At 39.9% G+C, this 13,695-nt stretch overlaps 1 protein-coding gene across 2 annotated transcripts in view; it reads right to left on the reverse strand.

Moving 5' to 3' along the window:
• Positions 1 to 13,695, reverse strand: part of FBXL7 (F-box and leucine rich repeat protein 7) — a 282,260-nt gene that overhangs the window by 8,949 nt on the left and 259,616 nt on the right. The window lies entirely within an intron of this gene.

Raw genomic sequence — 13,695 nt, forward strand, 5'->3', positions numbered from 1 at the left:
TACACACTTATTGCTAGGAATATTTGTCACACTGGACGCAGTCAACTCAACTCCCCTCCCCAAAACAATTTGCTACTTCTTTACCTTCTTTAGTTCATTTTAGTGCCAAAAATCAGGCACAAAAATTGAGATAATTGAGATATTTTGCTACTAGGAAAGGTTACCTTTGCTGTAAGATTATTTCAACTGTTTTCCCTTTGTGCTGACATTGCCTACAAGTAATTTCCACTCCCTCTCCCAGTTTCTCCAAGCAAACCAAGTGAAAGACTGGAAGAAAACGAAGATACAACTTTGACAGTCAAGCAAATGCCATGGGCAATTCATTTAGAGACTTTGAGGATATTTTAGTAGTATGCTACACAAGACACAACCAGTGTATGAGAGAGGCATCCTGCTGCTGAGCACACACCCTCCATCTCTGTACTGATCTCAATAGAAATCCTTCATAAAAGAAGGCACCACCCAGAAATGGATACAGTAACCACAATTTAGTGACCAGCAGAAGAATAACAAGTTTCACAGACGGTGTTTTTAGCACACCAAGCTTTTCTCCCCATCGCATCTCCTGCCGTCACACCAATGTTCAGGCGTTTCAGGGAAGTGTACAAAGGCAGCCCCTTAAGTAACACTGACTCTACAGCTCTGTGATTGTGACAGCACAAATTAGGGCTAAGCAAGATACAGCCAGAAATGCATTCAACAAACATGCCCAAACCTGGATTTGGGCAGAGTTTTTTAATTAAGTACATTTTTGATGAATTTGATCGTTACACATAAACATCCCTGTCAAGCTTTTACTCAGCCCAGCACAGGCCTGCTCTGGTCTCACAACCTACAAAATAGCAACCACAGGCCTGTATTTTCCCAGTGTGTCTGCAAGAGAGAGAGGCACAAATGTTTAGCTGAAGAACCCAATAAACAAAGTCTGATGGCTTGCTCAAGATCACCCAGTTGAGCTGCAGAGAGATCAAAACCATCTTCTCACACCATGGAGGAAAAACCTATAGTACCCAGCTCCTTCCGTCTTCCTTTTCTGCATCTTGTTTTACTTAGAAACTCACTATTTCAGCAAATGAAAGCAAAGAACATTTTCCCCAAGGCTTCTGAGTCCGTGCTATGGCTATGTGGTCCTAACACAGGGATTTGTGTATTTATGAGCAAGAACAGTATCTTCATGCTGAGTGGGTTTTGCAGACACCCTGCTCCCTTTGACACCTCCTAACACCCCCCCTGGCAGCTATTGCAAATAATTGCATCGAGGAGTGTTATTTGGTAAGTGTCTGGTATATGCTGGTATTTCATAAATGAGATTTACAGCTGGAGAGAAAAAACCCACAACACCAGCAGCAGCCAGGCTCCTGCAGACAAGCACTGACTCCACAGGCTCTTAGGCAACAGTCCCCGAGATTAATTTTCGCAAGGACTTACCATATGTTTGACCACCCTCACATTATCACCAAAACCAGGGACAGTGCCTGAAGTCAAACATGTGCAGAAGTTGTGGCAAACCCAGAGCCTTTACTTTTTCCTCTTTTTTTTGAGATTTTAATACAAGAATGTTTCTAATATAAAAGAACATACACTTTTTTCCAAGTGCTGGATGCATCTTTTACTATTACATGTATTTGATATTGTCAGTTCCTTTCCTTTTTTTTACTTCTTCATTCCCTTTGGGCTTTTGGTTGGTTGATTGTTGTTTGTTTGTTTTACACAAACCAGAACAAAAAGGAAAACAAAATGATATAAATAAAAAACCAGAACAAACACTTATTTCTATTCCACGAAAGAGAATTAAAATCAAAAGCAAAAAGTTGAAATTATATAACATCTGCTTTAAACAATTTTTAGTCCTGTGGGAATGAGTACCTTCTGTAAGACATAGCATATTTGGAGAACATACATTTTTAGTCAATTATTGTTGAAAACACCTTAAAATTTCTGTAGGGTTACAGTCTTCCTTAGTTTCCATTTCTACTTTAGCATAGAAAAGCTTTTCATACTCCATGATTCTCCTCCCCTTCCCCTGGTGAGCAATACACCAAGCTAATACGGCTAATCTCCACTCCTTTTGGATCAGAAGTGGCATTCCTTCATCACTCCTGGGCACTGTGAATAATCAATACCTTAGGCATTCCATGTGCATAATGAATTACTAATATGTGTTTTTTAACTTAGACCTTGAGTTTAAAAAGGCCTGACCTTCTGTTTTATGTGTATGCTCCGTGCTTTCTTTGTGCTCGCTTAATTCTCTCATTAGTGTAGCAGTTCCAGATGTGCATCCTGTATTTCCTTTCCCTTCAGTCCTGAAGCTACATCACGTGAAACTTGCTCCCTCCATCCTTGGGGCATGGACTTCCAGACAGACACATATACTTACATACACATGCACCGTGCCTCCCCACCACAAAGTATTGTGGAAAAAGACTGTAGTGTTGTCATTGTGTTTAAAAAAGGGAGTCGTGAGCACATTACTGGTCTGCTGAGCCTGTAATGCAATAGGCTCTCAGACAGGAATTTTTCTGGTAGCTCAGCTGAACTCCATACAGAGGTATTCCTGCTTACTGTTTGCTGTACACCCCTAAGGGGAAACGAGAAAAAAAATAGCAGGTGAGTCCAGAAGCCAGGAAAAACTTGGAAAGCTTTTTGTTAGCATTTAAAACTTCAGCAAAACACTTGTTCTACTGTACATTTTCCAGACTTTTCTAATGTTGGGAGGGGCTTCCTATAGCACTATCTCAACCTCTAGGAGTTTCTTTCGAATTTTGTTCTTCGCCAGGTACTGAGCGCTAGCCAGCAGGCTGGGGCAGTCTGAGAAAGAGCAACTTAATGATGGTGAAACATTAGTAAACACAACCTTGCAAGTACAAATGAAGCTGCTGATTACAGTTCTCAAAACACATCTTTACACATACACATGCCCTATACAAGCATTTCTCTTGTAAACTCAATTGTTTACAAGCCTGAAATGCAACTTTAATTTTGCTGATTTTAGAAAGTAAAAGCAAATTAGAAAGCAGTCCTGCACTTCCCTCCCTACAACCTCTTTTGCCCCTTTGCCTCCAATCTTCTGTGCAAGATGCCTTTTATTAAAGCTTTGATCAAGCTCTGAAAGTTGTTTGTTGATGTAAGACAAAATTTCTTAACAATCTTTAAAGAAATCTCAAAAGATGCGTGCCAGAAACAGAACCATAAAAGCTGACACAGAGGGAGAAAATGCACTAGAGGGAGTTTTCTTATTCCATTAGAAATCTGGTTTATTTCAAAGGATTCTTTCTCCCCAGTTTGTTTCCCAATTAATACATACATCTGGGAACAAAAAGCCTTTAAATATATAAGATTTAAGCCAAGATCTAGTCTCCATTCTTTCTGGCATTGACAATAATATGCAGTCTCTGATTTCAGAACCAGAGAGAGAAAACAGTGTTGTATTTCCATTACTCCAGCAATGCACACTAACACAGGACACTCAATGTCCAGATCCCAGCATGGACTTTTTAAGATTGAACCACTTTCCATGCTTGAGGCATGACTCCATTCATCCACACCTTTCACTGTGGTAATGTGAATGAGGTTTTTTTTTTTTAAGTGAATAGTATACTGAGCTCTTCAAGCTAAGAAAATTAAAATGAAAATTTTGCAAAAATCAATCAAACTTCAGATTCTTATCTGACAACTAAAAAGGATCCTCCATGTTGGTCTGCTGTCACCACTGGCATTTTTAGCAAAACTAAGGCAAGAAATAAACCATACTGTGTTCAAGCTCTGAAAAGTCAGTATACCTGAGAAAAATAAAAAGCATTTGTCATGTTTGTAAACATTAGATGCAGAGTAATGTGTGCAAGAAGCATTTACAGAGTGCCAAAACGTCACTGACTTAGCGTCTCTTCAGTAAGTGTTGCATAGATATTACATATTTTACTAACTGCAGTGTGGGTACAGACTTCACATTTTTACCACAATACCATCAACTTCAGGCATGCCAAGTAAGTACTCCTTTTACAGAGACTGGGAAAAGTGGGAACTTAATGGTTGTAGCAGCTACAGTCAATGGTGCAAAGGCTTCTACAGAGGCTTCTACAGGGGGTACAATATGGGCTGATTCAAGAAGAGACTTGTAAATTTGACAGACAGATTTCAAATATGGCTGTGTGCCCTTAGAGGAGAGTAGGAAAAGGAGTTAGCTAGGACAGCAGGGTACAACACAGCCATTTTCTTTCCAAGGCCCTGGGTATGGACAAAGTTCCAGAAAAAGTGATACCTACAAAAAAATAAAGAACGTCTTCCACATCGCAAACATCCTCAGGCATTTCTCTCAGGATGAGTTACCCTACTGACCTCGGTTCCTCCCAGTCCCAGGAGGCTGGGAGGAACTGGAGAGTCTGAGATAGCAAAAAGGCAGCTGGAACAAAACTCACATGCAAACTTGTGTGGGGCTGCAGCAGTCAAGAATGCCAGAAGGAAAGGGTTGCCCAGTGGAGATACCTACATGATTTTGTAGCCTTTTACAATGAAGAACATACAGAATGAGAAATAAAGTTGGACGAGCTCTCTCATCTCTCTCCAAGAACACTAAGTACACTTAAACTACCTCTGATGTGCATGTCTGCCCTGTTTTTAACTGCTAGGGGCAGCTATTACTCAGCTCACTGAGGTGCCTGTTCCAGTCTTGTCACTGTATCAAGTTTCTAAGTTTTTCCTCTTATTTGGCTCGCATAAGGAGCTATTTCTTGCCCCCTCTTCTCATGCTTGTGAAAAATGAGGTCTTCACTCTCCCTGTAAGGATTTCTTACATGCATTTGCCTTTCTTTTTATTAGTCATGTTACTAATATTCCCAGTTTCTTCTATCTTTTCCTTTACATTTTCTCCACTCTGTGTTTTTCTCTTAAAGCACAATGCTCCAAACACCACCCAACCTCACCAGCAGTGGTGAAAGTAGAGTCCTGTGCACCCATATTTCATGGAAACCACATTTTCAACCTTCCAGATATCAACAGTCTCAGAAGGCTGATGTATTTTCACTATGTGACTCAATATATTGCCCGGATTCCCATGTGCCATACAGTACCTGGACATTTATTTTTTTCCTCAGTGTTTATAGAATCCATTCATCTTCCCTACACCTGTATCCTTAGAGAATGCTATGTTTTCTCTCTCCTTAATCTACTTTTTCAAGAGTATTTTGAGTACTAAGCAAGCTTCTCAAATTGTGTTAGTTTTCAGTTTTCCAAATATACTGCAGCTCCAATGTCGTGAATTTTAACCCATTTCTCTCTATATTGGTAATTTTGTGTCTCAATTCACTTCAAACAGGTGGTTCCTAGAGAGAAATGGAAAGTCTGGCAACCTATTAGCAAATATTGTAAGGCATCCCAGATGAGATCAGCTCAGTTGGTCAGAGCATGGCGCTGGTAACACCAAGGTTGTGGATTTAATCCCTGTGTGGGCCATTCACTTAAGAGTTGGACTTGATGATCCTTGTGGGTCCCTTCCAAATAAGATATTCTGTGATTCCTAAAGGGTTCCTCCTGAAACATCATCACAGTTGACAAATGCTCAGAGTGATAACTACACAAAATACTATTCCCCTCCAGTGGCCACCTTATCATGATTTCATTTACTGCGGCTTGTTTCCAATACATACATGTGAAAGTCCTAATAAACCTGCGATGGGTTATAGCTACTGCTTCCCTCTCACCAGACCTCTTATTTTTGCCAAACAGAAAATTAAATTGAAAACTGAGGTCAAAGGAACAAAAACACTTTGGCAAAGGTGAAAACTAATTTCTTAATCCTGTGTGATGCTGCTGGTCATGCAATTCTCATTTTGAGAGCAAAGTCCTGTGGCAAAGCTCAATTTGTCAGTGTAAGAATGAGCAACCTTGGAGCTCACAGAGTAATCGCATCCACATGGTCTTGGAAGGAACAGTTCCACAGAACTTGAAATAACCTTTCATGGTTTTTAAAAACCTCCCTTAGAATGTCATAAGAAACTGTACCTATTGTATAAGGCTAGAGGCATTGTGGAACAGGGATATGTTAACTTCAATCTGAAGCCATTTCATAGTAGTTTCTGTGTGACACTTTACACCTTGGATTATACTGGTGTAACTTCCCTGTGATGTTGAGCTCCAGTTTTCTTTAGCTTATAAACTCCTCTACATATACTTGGAGACCTGATCTTGCATTCCTGGCATACTCACAATAGATGCTTAAAGTCAAACAGCATTGCAAGTGAAGTAATCATTATAGTTTTATTAAGCAAGTAATTCTTCCTTACAATGTATTTGTTGAAAGCTGGAACTAATTTCCCCCCTACTGACTTTGTCCCCTGCCACTTGGCAGGAATTAATTTTATCCCCATATTTTTGAACAGAGCTAAAAATACAAAGACTGAGGGGAAGGAAAAGTAAAAAAGTGATTCACAATTAGTTTAGGAAGTTAAAGCATCTTAATTTTGCCTTCAGTACCACTGATGATACTAGCCCATCAGCTCTGAGTAAAGGGTTTCACAGTGCATCATTGTTAGGAATTACATAGAGATGGATTAGAAGGTGCATTTTTTCCATGTTCAGTAAATACGTATCCCAAAATGAATTCCACACATGCTTAAGTACTAGCTCTCCTTAAATCCTTCAGGTCAGATGCTCTCACAACTCTTTATGGTATGCCAGGGAGCTCCTCCAGCTGAGCTAGTTTATATTTACATTAGCAAGGAGTGCAGCCCAGAAAGAGGAGTTTTGTGAAGCAAAACTAATATTGCTGAAAACCCAACATCCACAGGCCTGGGAAAGGGGTGTTATTGTTTTGCCAATATTTAATTTAATCCCCAACCCTGAATGCTCAGTAGGGGTTGCCTTTGGTGCTTTAGGTGTACTGCCAGAACATATTTTTTGGCTTTAGTTTTGCCTGAGTGTAACTGGGTTCATATACCTTGTGGTGGTTACTAAAACAAAGTATGAAGGAGAGGCATTTCACAAGTGAGCTTTGGGCTTGAGCAAAATTGCTAATGTAGATAAATCCACCAGACAGAAGAAGCCCCTGTCTACCTCCTCCAAATCATGAGTTATTATCTCCCAACCTATTCCATACCACTTTGAGGAGAGGCATCCTGTGCCCTGCTGGATTTTCAGGGCTGGATTATCAATGGACTGGACACGCTGCATTTCATCGTCCCCCATTTTCAGGATTATCACACCTATTGGGATCCATGCTGTTCAATGCATTGCTCAGAAATGTGCAAACCAAATGTAGTTAAAATGAAAATAAGCATTTTACAAGATGCTTATAAATAAGCGTCTTCAACATACTTCGTTATAAAGGTTTAAATAAGACAACAAAAAGATAGCAAGTTTGCTTAATATCAAATCATACTAAAAAAGCCTGCCATCATCTCTCTCTCTTCTCCTCCTAAATTTGACAGTCTTAATTAACCCATGAACCCCATCCTGGTGAATACAAAAACCCTTCCCAATTTATCCAGAGAATGACTTGTTTCAGTGAAACAGGCTTACAACTATATCCTGCCTTTTCTTTGAGTTACTCTAACATGCTCCGAGGTAAAAATTTTGTTGAGATAAAACATTTTTCCACCTGACTGGACAACATTTACATTACTGTGTTCTACTTTTAAAATCTATTGCTCTTTATCTTTCATTTAATACCAAGTTTACACTAATGTAGAGAAGATGAGTGCACACTGCTTTATAGTGGCTCTCAAGCTACACATGCATGGCCAGTCACTTAGAATAACAGAGATGGGAGAAACAGATCCTACTCTGTTTTTGAGTGATAACCATTAAGTTTTTGTCGATGTAAATGTATCTTTGCAGTCTATATAGAAAACTGGAACAACTGCTTAATGCCTCCCAACTTCAAAATGCAGAAATCCAGTCAGCTGCTCCAGACAATTGTAGCTGTTCCACTATTTCACCTTTTAAAAATAGGAGAATTTGGAATAAAAGATGTACCAGTTTAGATTACTACAGAACTTCAAGACAAGTTGCTGGAATAAATTTATGGGAGAGAATCCCCAGTTCATGTGGATCAAAACCACAGGGACCTGCAGAACCTGAAGCGTAGTTCTGGCAGATGCGTGTAACTCTAAACCGAAAATAATGTACAAAACAGAGGAATGTTTGCCTCTGGGAAAAGGTGACAATATAGTCACTTTGTTGTGTAATCAAGAGGACTTCCATCCAGTTGGTAGCAAATGCTGCAGTAGGCAAATAATTCCCCCAAGAACGGCTGTTTCCAGCATATTCACCATAAACATATTATTTGTGTAAAAGAACATTGTTTTTCATAATCAACTGTTGGCATTTTAAAAGCATGCGACTCTCAGAAATTACTGACTTTCAAATTAACAGGGGATCCAGGATTTGACCTTCAAAATTGGAGAAACAAATGGTAAGCAGTATGCTAAACAGAAGAATATATGGTAATGAGAGATTTAAAGCCATGAAATTGTGCTTCTCTCTTATCACTCAAGTTTAGATCACAGAATCATAGAATGGTGATGGGTTCAAAGAGACTTAAAGATCATCTAGATCCAATCCTCCTGCTGTGGGAGGGATGACTTCTGCTAGACCAGATTGCTCAGAGCTCCACCCAGCCTGGCTGGGAACACTTCCAGGGATGGGACATCAACAGCTTCTCTGGGCAACCTGTTCCATTGCCTCACCACCCTCACAGTAAAGAATTTCTTCCCCATGTGTAATTTAAACATACTCTTTTTTCACTTCGAAGCCATTTCCGCCTGTCCTGTCTCTACACGCTCTTGTTAATAGTCTCTCTCCAGATGCTAATGAAGCATTAAATCAGTGTAATTTAGAATAGTACAAATATCCTTCCTAAAATAAATTCAGTTTTTGAAAACATAGTCTTTCCTGATAATTTGGAAAAGATAAACCTGCAAATTATAGGACAGAGTTGTACACAGCACAAGAAGAGGCCTCGATTAAAAATAAGAAAACAAACCCAAAACCCAATTGGTAAAGCCAATCCCAACTCAGCTTGGTTCAGCCCAGTTTGCTATGGACCGTCCATGAGATACCTGCAAGTGCCCACTTGGTGTCCCAGCTGATGAGTCATGTGTCAGAACAGTAGACACATCCCTCTATCAGCTGAACTACCAGTACGTGAGTGATAATGAAACAGCAACAAAAAATGCAGCCAACAGACAAGAGAACATAATCTTCATCTAAAAAAACTGCTTAGCAAGTTACCATGTCACTGCTCACTCCAGGGTGAGGTTGGTGAGCTCTTTTCAATCCCGTAGGAGAATTACACTGAGGCAGTAACAGTTTTCCTGACTTTACAAATGAGATGTGTTTACTCCCAGACTCATGCTTTTGCAGCCTAGGAGCCCTGCCTGCATCCATCTGTAGGATACCCATGGATTACAGAACATCAGTAGAACGGTGCAAAGTGCAACTAAAGGCTGTCATGCAACACCTGATCCTGATCAGCTCAGATCCATTTACCTTAGTTTTCAAAGTTTATTTTCTTTTCCAGGAATGAGATTCCTCCAAAAGCACCTGCTAGTATCCTGGCAAGCACTCTCATGTTTTGAGGGCAAATACCTCGTTTCTAGGGTTGCATCCCTCCTCCCTTCTGACACATGGCCAAACTGAGAAAAACAAAGCTGGTCTCCAGGGCTTTTTGAAGGAAGGGTAGAAAACTTCACTTAATCCTCAGTTTTGCATTTCTTACAAACCCATAGTGTTGCCACTACACGTACACACAAAGGAATGCATTCAGCAAAGAGCTGGCCAAAGCCAATTGCCCAACGAATCACCTTTGGGACCTGGGTGAGAGGAACACTGTGGAGAGGCTGAAAGAAAAGAAGCATAGGCCTCCGGAGCAGAAACCCATGACAGCAGCTCAATCTAACTTATCCAGCATCTCTCCAACAAAGATACATAAACCGAGGTTTTTCATAATAAACACGTCACGTTATGAGAGCCCTGGAGTGACAGCGAGCAGTCCCCTCTTGTTACAAATACACACAATACACACACAGCAATGCACTGAGCAAGCATGTAGTGCTTATTCAGAACCACAAGGATTAAAATTTTGTTTATGGGAAATTGGGGAGTTAAGCTGGGAAAGAGACATGGCCACTGGCAGCTTTCTTCTACTAGAAAAATGTAACTGGCTCAAGCCCAACTGCACTAAGTTACATGGATTCCTGACCACCAGTGTGAAGCAGCCCCAGACTGTGTCAAAACAGATGGTACTTATGACTGCAAAAGCATTCAGAGGGCATTAGCCACCCTCTGAAATGCAGCCCTGCCGTCTGAGGTCCCAATTGCTGTGTCTGTGACTTGTGCTGTATAAATTGCAGATCGCTATTTATGCGCAGCAGCATATGGTAATCTGACATTTGAGGAGTATCAGATGTACATACATGCAAGTAAATCAAGAATTCAGCACTCAGTATTTATGGCAACTTCAATAACTTCCCAGTCTACTGAACTCCACAATAAATAACTGCTTTATTGTGCCTAAAATATGAACTGACTGTAATTATTCCTTTCCAATTCATTGTGATTTCAATTTACCGAATGAGATAAACAAAATTGTTCACTGACTCTTTTAATGTCATTCTGATTTCATTTACTCAAAATCAATGTGCAAAAAAAGAAAATGTGATGTTTACGTCTACACAATTGTTGAGTTATTATTCAAAGCAAGAACTCTGGCCCTATCTAAGTTTTCTAGTCTCTTGCATGTTAACCTAAGCTAATTATTTAAAACATCATCACTAGCTCTATACAGAATTTTACATTTATCCTCAGATTTATTATCTCAGATTTATTACCAGCTTATGGCAGTATCTCAGGGAGTAGACTTAAAAGACAGGACAGCAGAAAAAGCAGCATTTGGAATCAAGAAGTATTAGACATCTTGACAAAGAAAGAGGAAGATGAAGAGAAAGGCCCTTATTTTCACAAAGCCCAAGAAAAATGGGAACCCGTCAGGGTGGTCTCATGAATATGTATATACACCTGATAGGAAGTTGTACAGGAGTCCCTTCTAAATATAATTAGTCTGTGTTTACCAATTGAGTAATTCAACAATGCTCCTCTTTTTAAGGCCTTGCACAGATGAGCAAACTCTGCCTAATTAAGGCAAATCAAACCCTTGTGAAAACGTCATAATAAACGTGCTAATTCCCAAACTCCGAGTGGAAAGGTTAAGTGATCTTGACCTGTGCCGCTGAAGAGCAAGAAGGATATGCTAATATGTACTATTATCTCCAGCATATGTAGATAGAGGACAGAGGTGACAGAAAGGTTACTGTGCTTGCAGAGCTACGTAAGAGGAGCAGTAGCCAAGTTTGACTAAGAGAAAACTTGGTAGTTGAGGGTTAAAAATTATGACACAGTACACAAATAAGTCAAGGCACAGGCCAACTCGGTTAGGATTGACATCTAGAGCTTTCTAGGAAGCAGCAAGATTAAAAAAAACCAAACCAAAACACATCAATAGAGGAATTAATCTATCAAGAAAATTCTGCTTTAAGCTGTTGTTTATACAGGATGGCCCAAGAACTTTCCCACCCTTTATCATCAGCCAGCTCTGGTTTTTTAGCCATCCTGGTCTTCCTGAAACAGAGAAGTAAAACTGTTACTGAGAGAATTTGTCAGGGGGGTGAAAAATGAAGGAGTAACTGATGCTTATTTTCTTCATTGTCACAGATACATATTTTGGGCTGAGAAGCAATGCCCTTGCTACAGCTTGTTCCAAGTTATTTCAGTATTCACTTTTACAGATATTGTACTCTATGCATAAAATACAGACCATTCTCCATTTTGGGAGGAAAGAGGATGAAGTTTGCTGCAATGCACATGATCCACAGGAGCATATTAAACTCTGCTCATGCGGACTTTGATACATCTCCTGAACTTCAGTGAAAATTCCTCAAGACGGTCTTTTTTTTTCTCACCAAAGTTATACCAAAGATCCTTGTAACTTATAACTTGAGCCTGAGACTCAGCATTCACTGGCCTCAGTTATGAGACTCCTGAGCAGCACACTCCACCGCCAGTTTTCTTCCTTGGTGTAGAAAAATTAGTATGTGCTCTCCTTTACGTAGAGTTGAGGCTTTCTTGGTGGGACGCATTGTGCTAAGCTTGGAGACAAGGACTATCAGAACTACTGAACTGGTACTGAAATCCCAGTGAATTCACCCTCAGACCACCTCCAGCTGAACTGACACTTATCCCTATAAGACCTGCTTCAGAAGTGAGGCTGACGAACACAAAGTTATACACTTTCAGAGAGAGAAAAGCAGTGTCCAACTTCTGTACTACTGTTATATTTAAGGAGTGAAGTGATGACAAGGTTGTATTTGCAGGATGTGTGATGTAAATTAAGGTACACATCATAAGGCCTGGATTCTAGAAAAGACATTTAACACTGTGCTGTAGTGTCACTAGGTACTGAGGCTTCAAATGGAGAAATTATAGTAATGACTTACTTCATCGTCTCCTTCCTAATTGCACAAGACTTCAAGCAGAACAGTAATTTTAAAAAAAGTATTATAAAAATGTATTCCTAGCATTCTTCAGTATAATTTGGAAACACGGAATACAGCCAATAAAGAGATCACAAAGTTGCATTTAAAAACTTTTAATGAGAAGGTAAAAAATTTTTATTAGGAAACATTTAGAAGCACGTAGTGACTTCACATTTTCCAGCTCACTGAATTTACAAGCAAAGTGGCTGATGCTGCAGTTCCAAGTAGTTCCTAGGATGTGCAGTGTACCAAAGGCTACTGTAAGTTCAAAGCAGCCAGCATCTCACAGGATCACAACTCCTCTCACTACACACTAAATCTGAAACACTGCCAGGTTAGTTCACTCTCTCTCTTCTATTTGTGGCAAACAGACTTTTATAACATCAGTAACTGGCTGGAAAGTGTTGCCCTCATTTCATTGTACTAAATTACACTCCACTCATGTTGTATTCATGACTATTTATAGCATGACCCATGTGTAGGAACATGACACTGCAGAAGTGTCACCATGAGAAACGCTAAAGTAAGAAGTGAGATGAAATTACAAACACTGGGCCACTAATCTGCTATAATCCAGTTATACATTTACTTGCTCTGTCATTTTGATTCCATTTACAGAACACATGAGCTGCATGCAAGGCAGTGATGCTACTGGTATTACACAAAATTCAGGAAAATACTTGTGTAGCCCTGAGGGTGACTCAAAAACTAGTACAAAATGTTGAAATTTTCACTATTTAATATCTTATCCAGTCTGGGAGACAGAAAAATCTGTTGCCAATTCCTGATCACCCTTAAGTTTGTGGGAATAGGAGTCTATCACAAGACATCCCTCTTGTTCAGTTTGGACTGACTGTTTTGACATGATACATGGAAGGAAACAGAGGTGGCAAAAGCACTGAAGTAGAACATTTTCAGTGACAGGAGTGCATGTAGCTGCTTATGTCTACAGAGATCTCTCTATACTAGAGTACTGAGGTCCTTCCATTTGAATCTCAGGAATTAAAATTCTCCCTAGGACCACCTCCATAACACATGAAATGGGTCTTTTGTTCACTACCTGCTGAAATGGGACGTCTGTACATCAACCTGGAGATGGAAAACAATCTCTCCACCAAGCTGCTTCTCATGTGACTTTTGCAGTACCTGAATTCTACCACTGCAGCATCAG

The sequence above is a fragment of the Corvus moneduloides genome, chromosome 1 (assembly GCF_009650955.1).
Source record: "Corvus moneduloides isolate bCorMon1 chromosome 1, bCorMon1.pri, whole genome shotgun sequence".
NCBI lineage: Eukaryota > Metazoa > Chordata > Aves > Passeriformes > Corvidae > Corvus > Corvus moneduloides.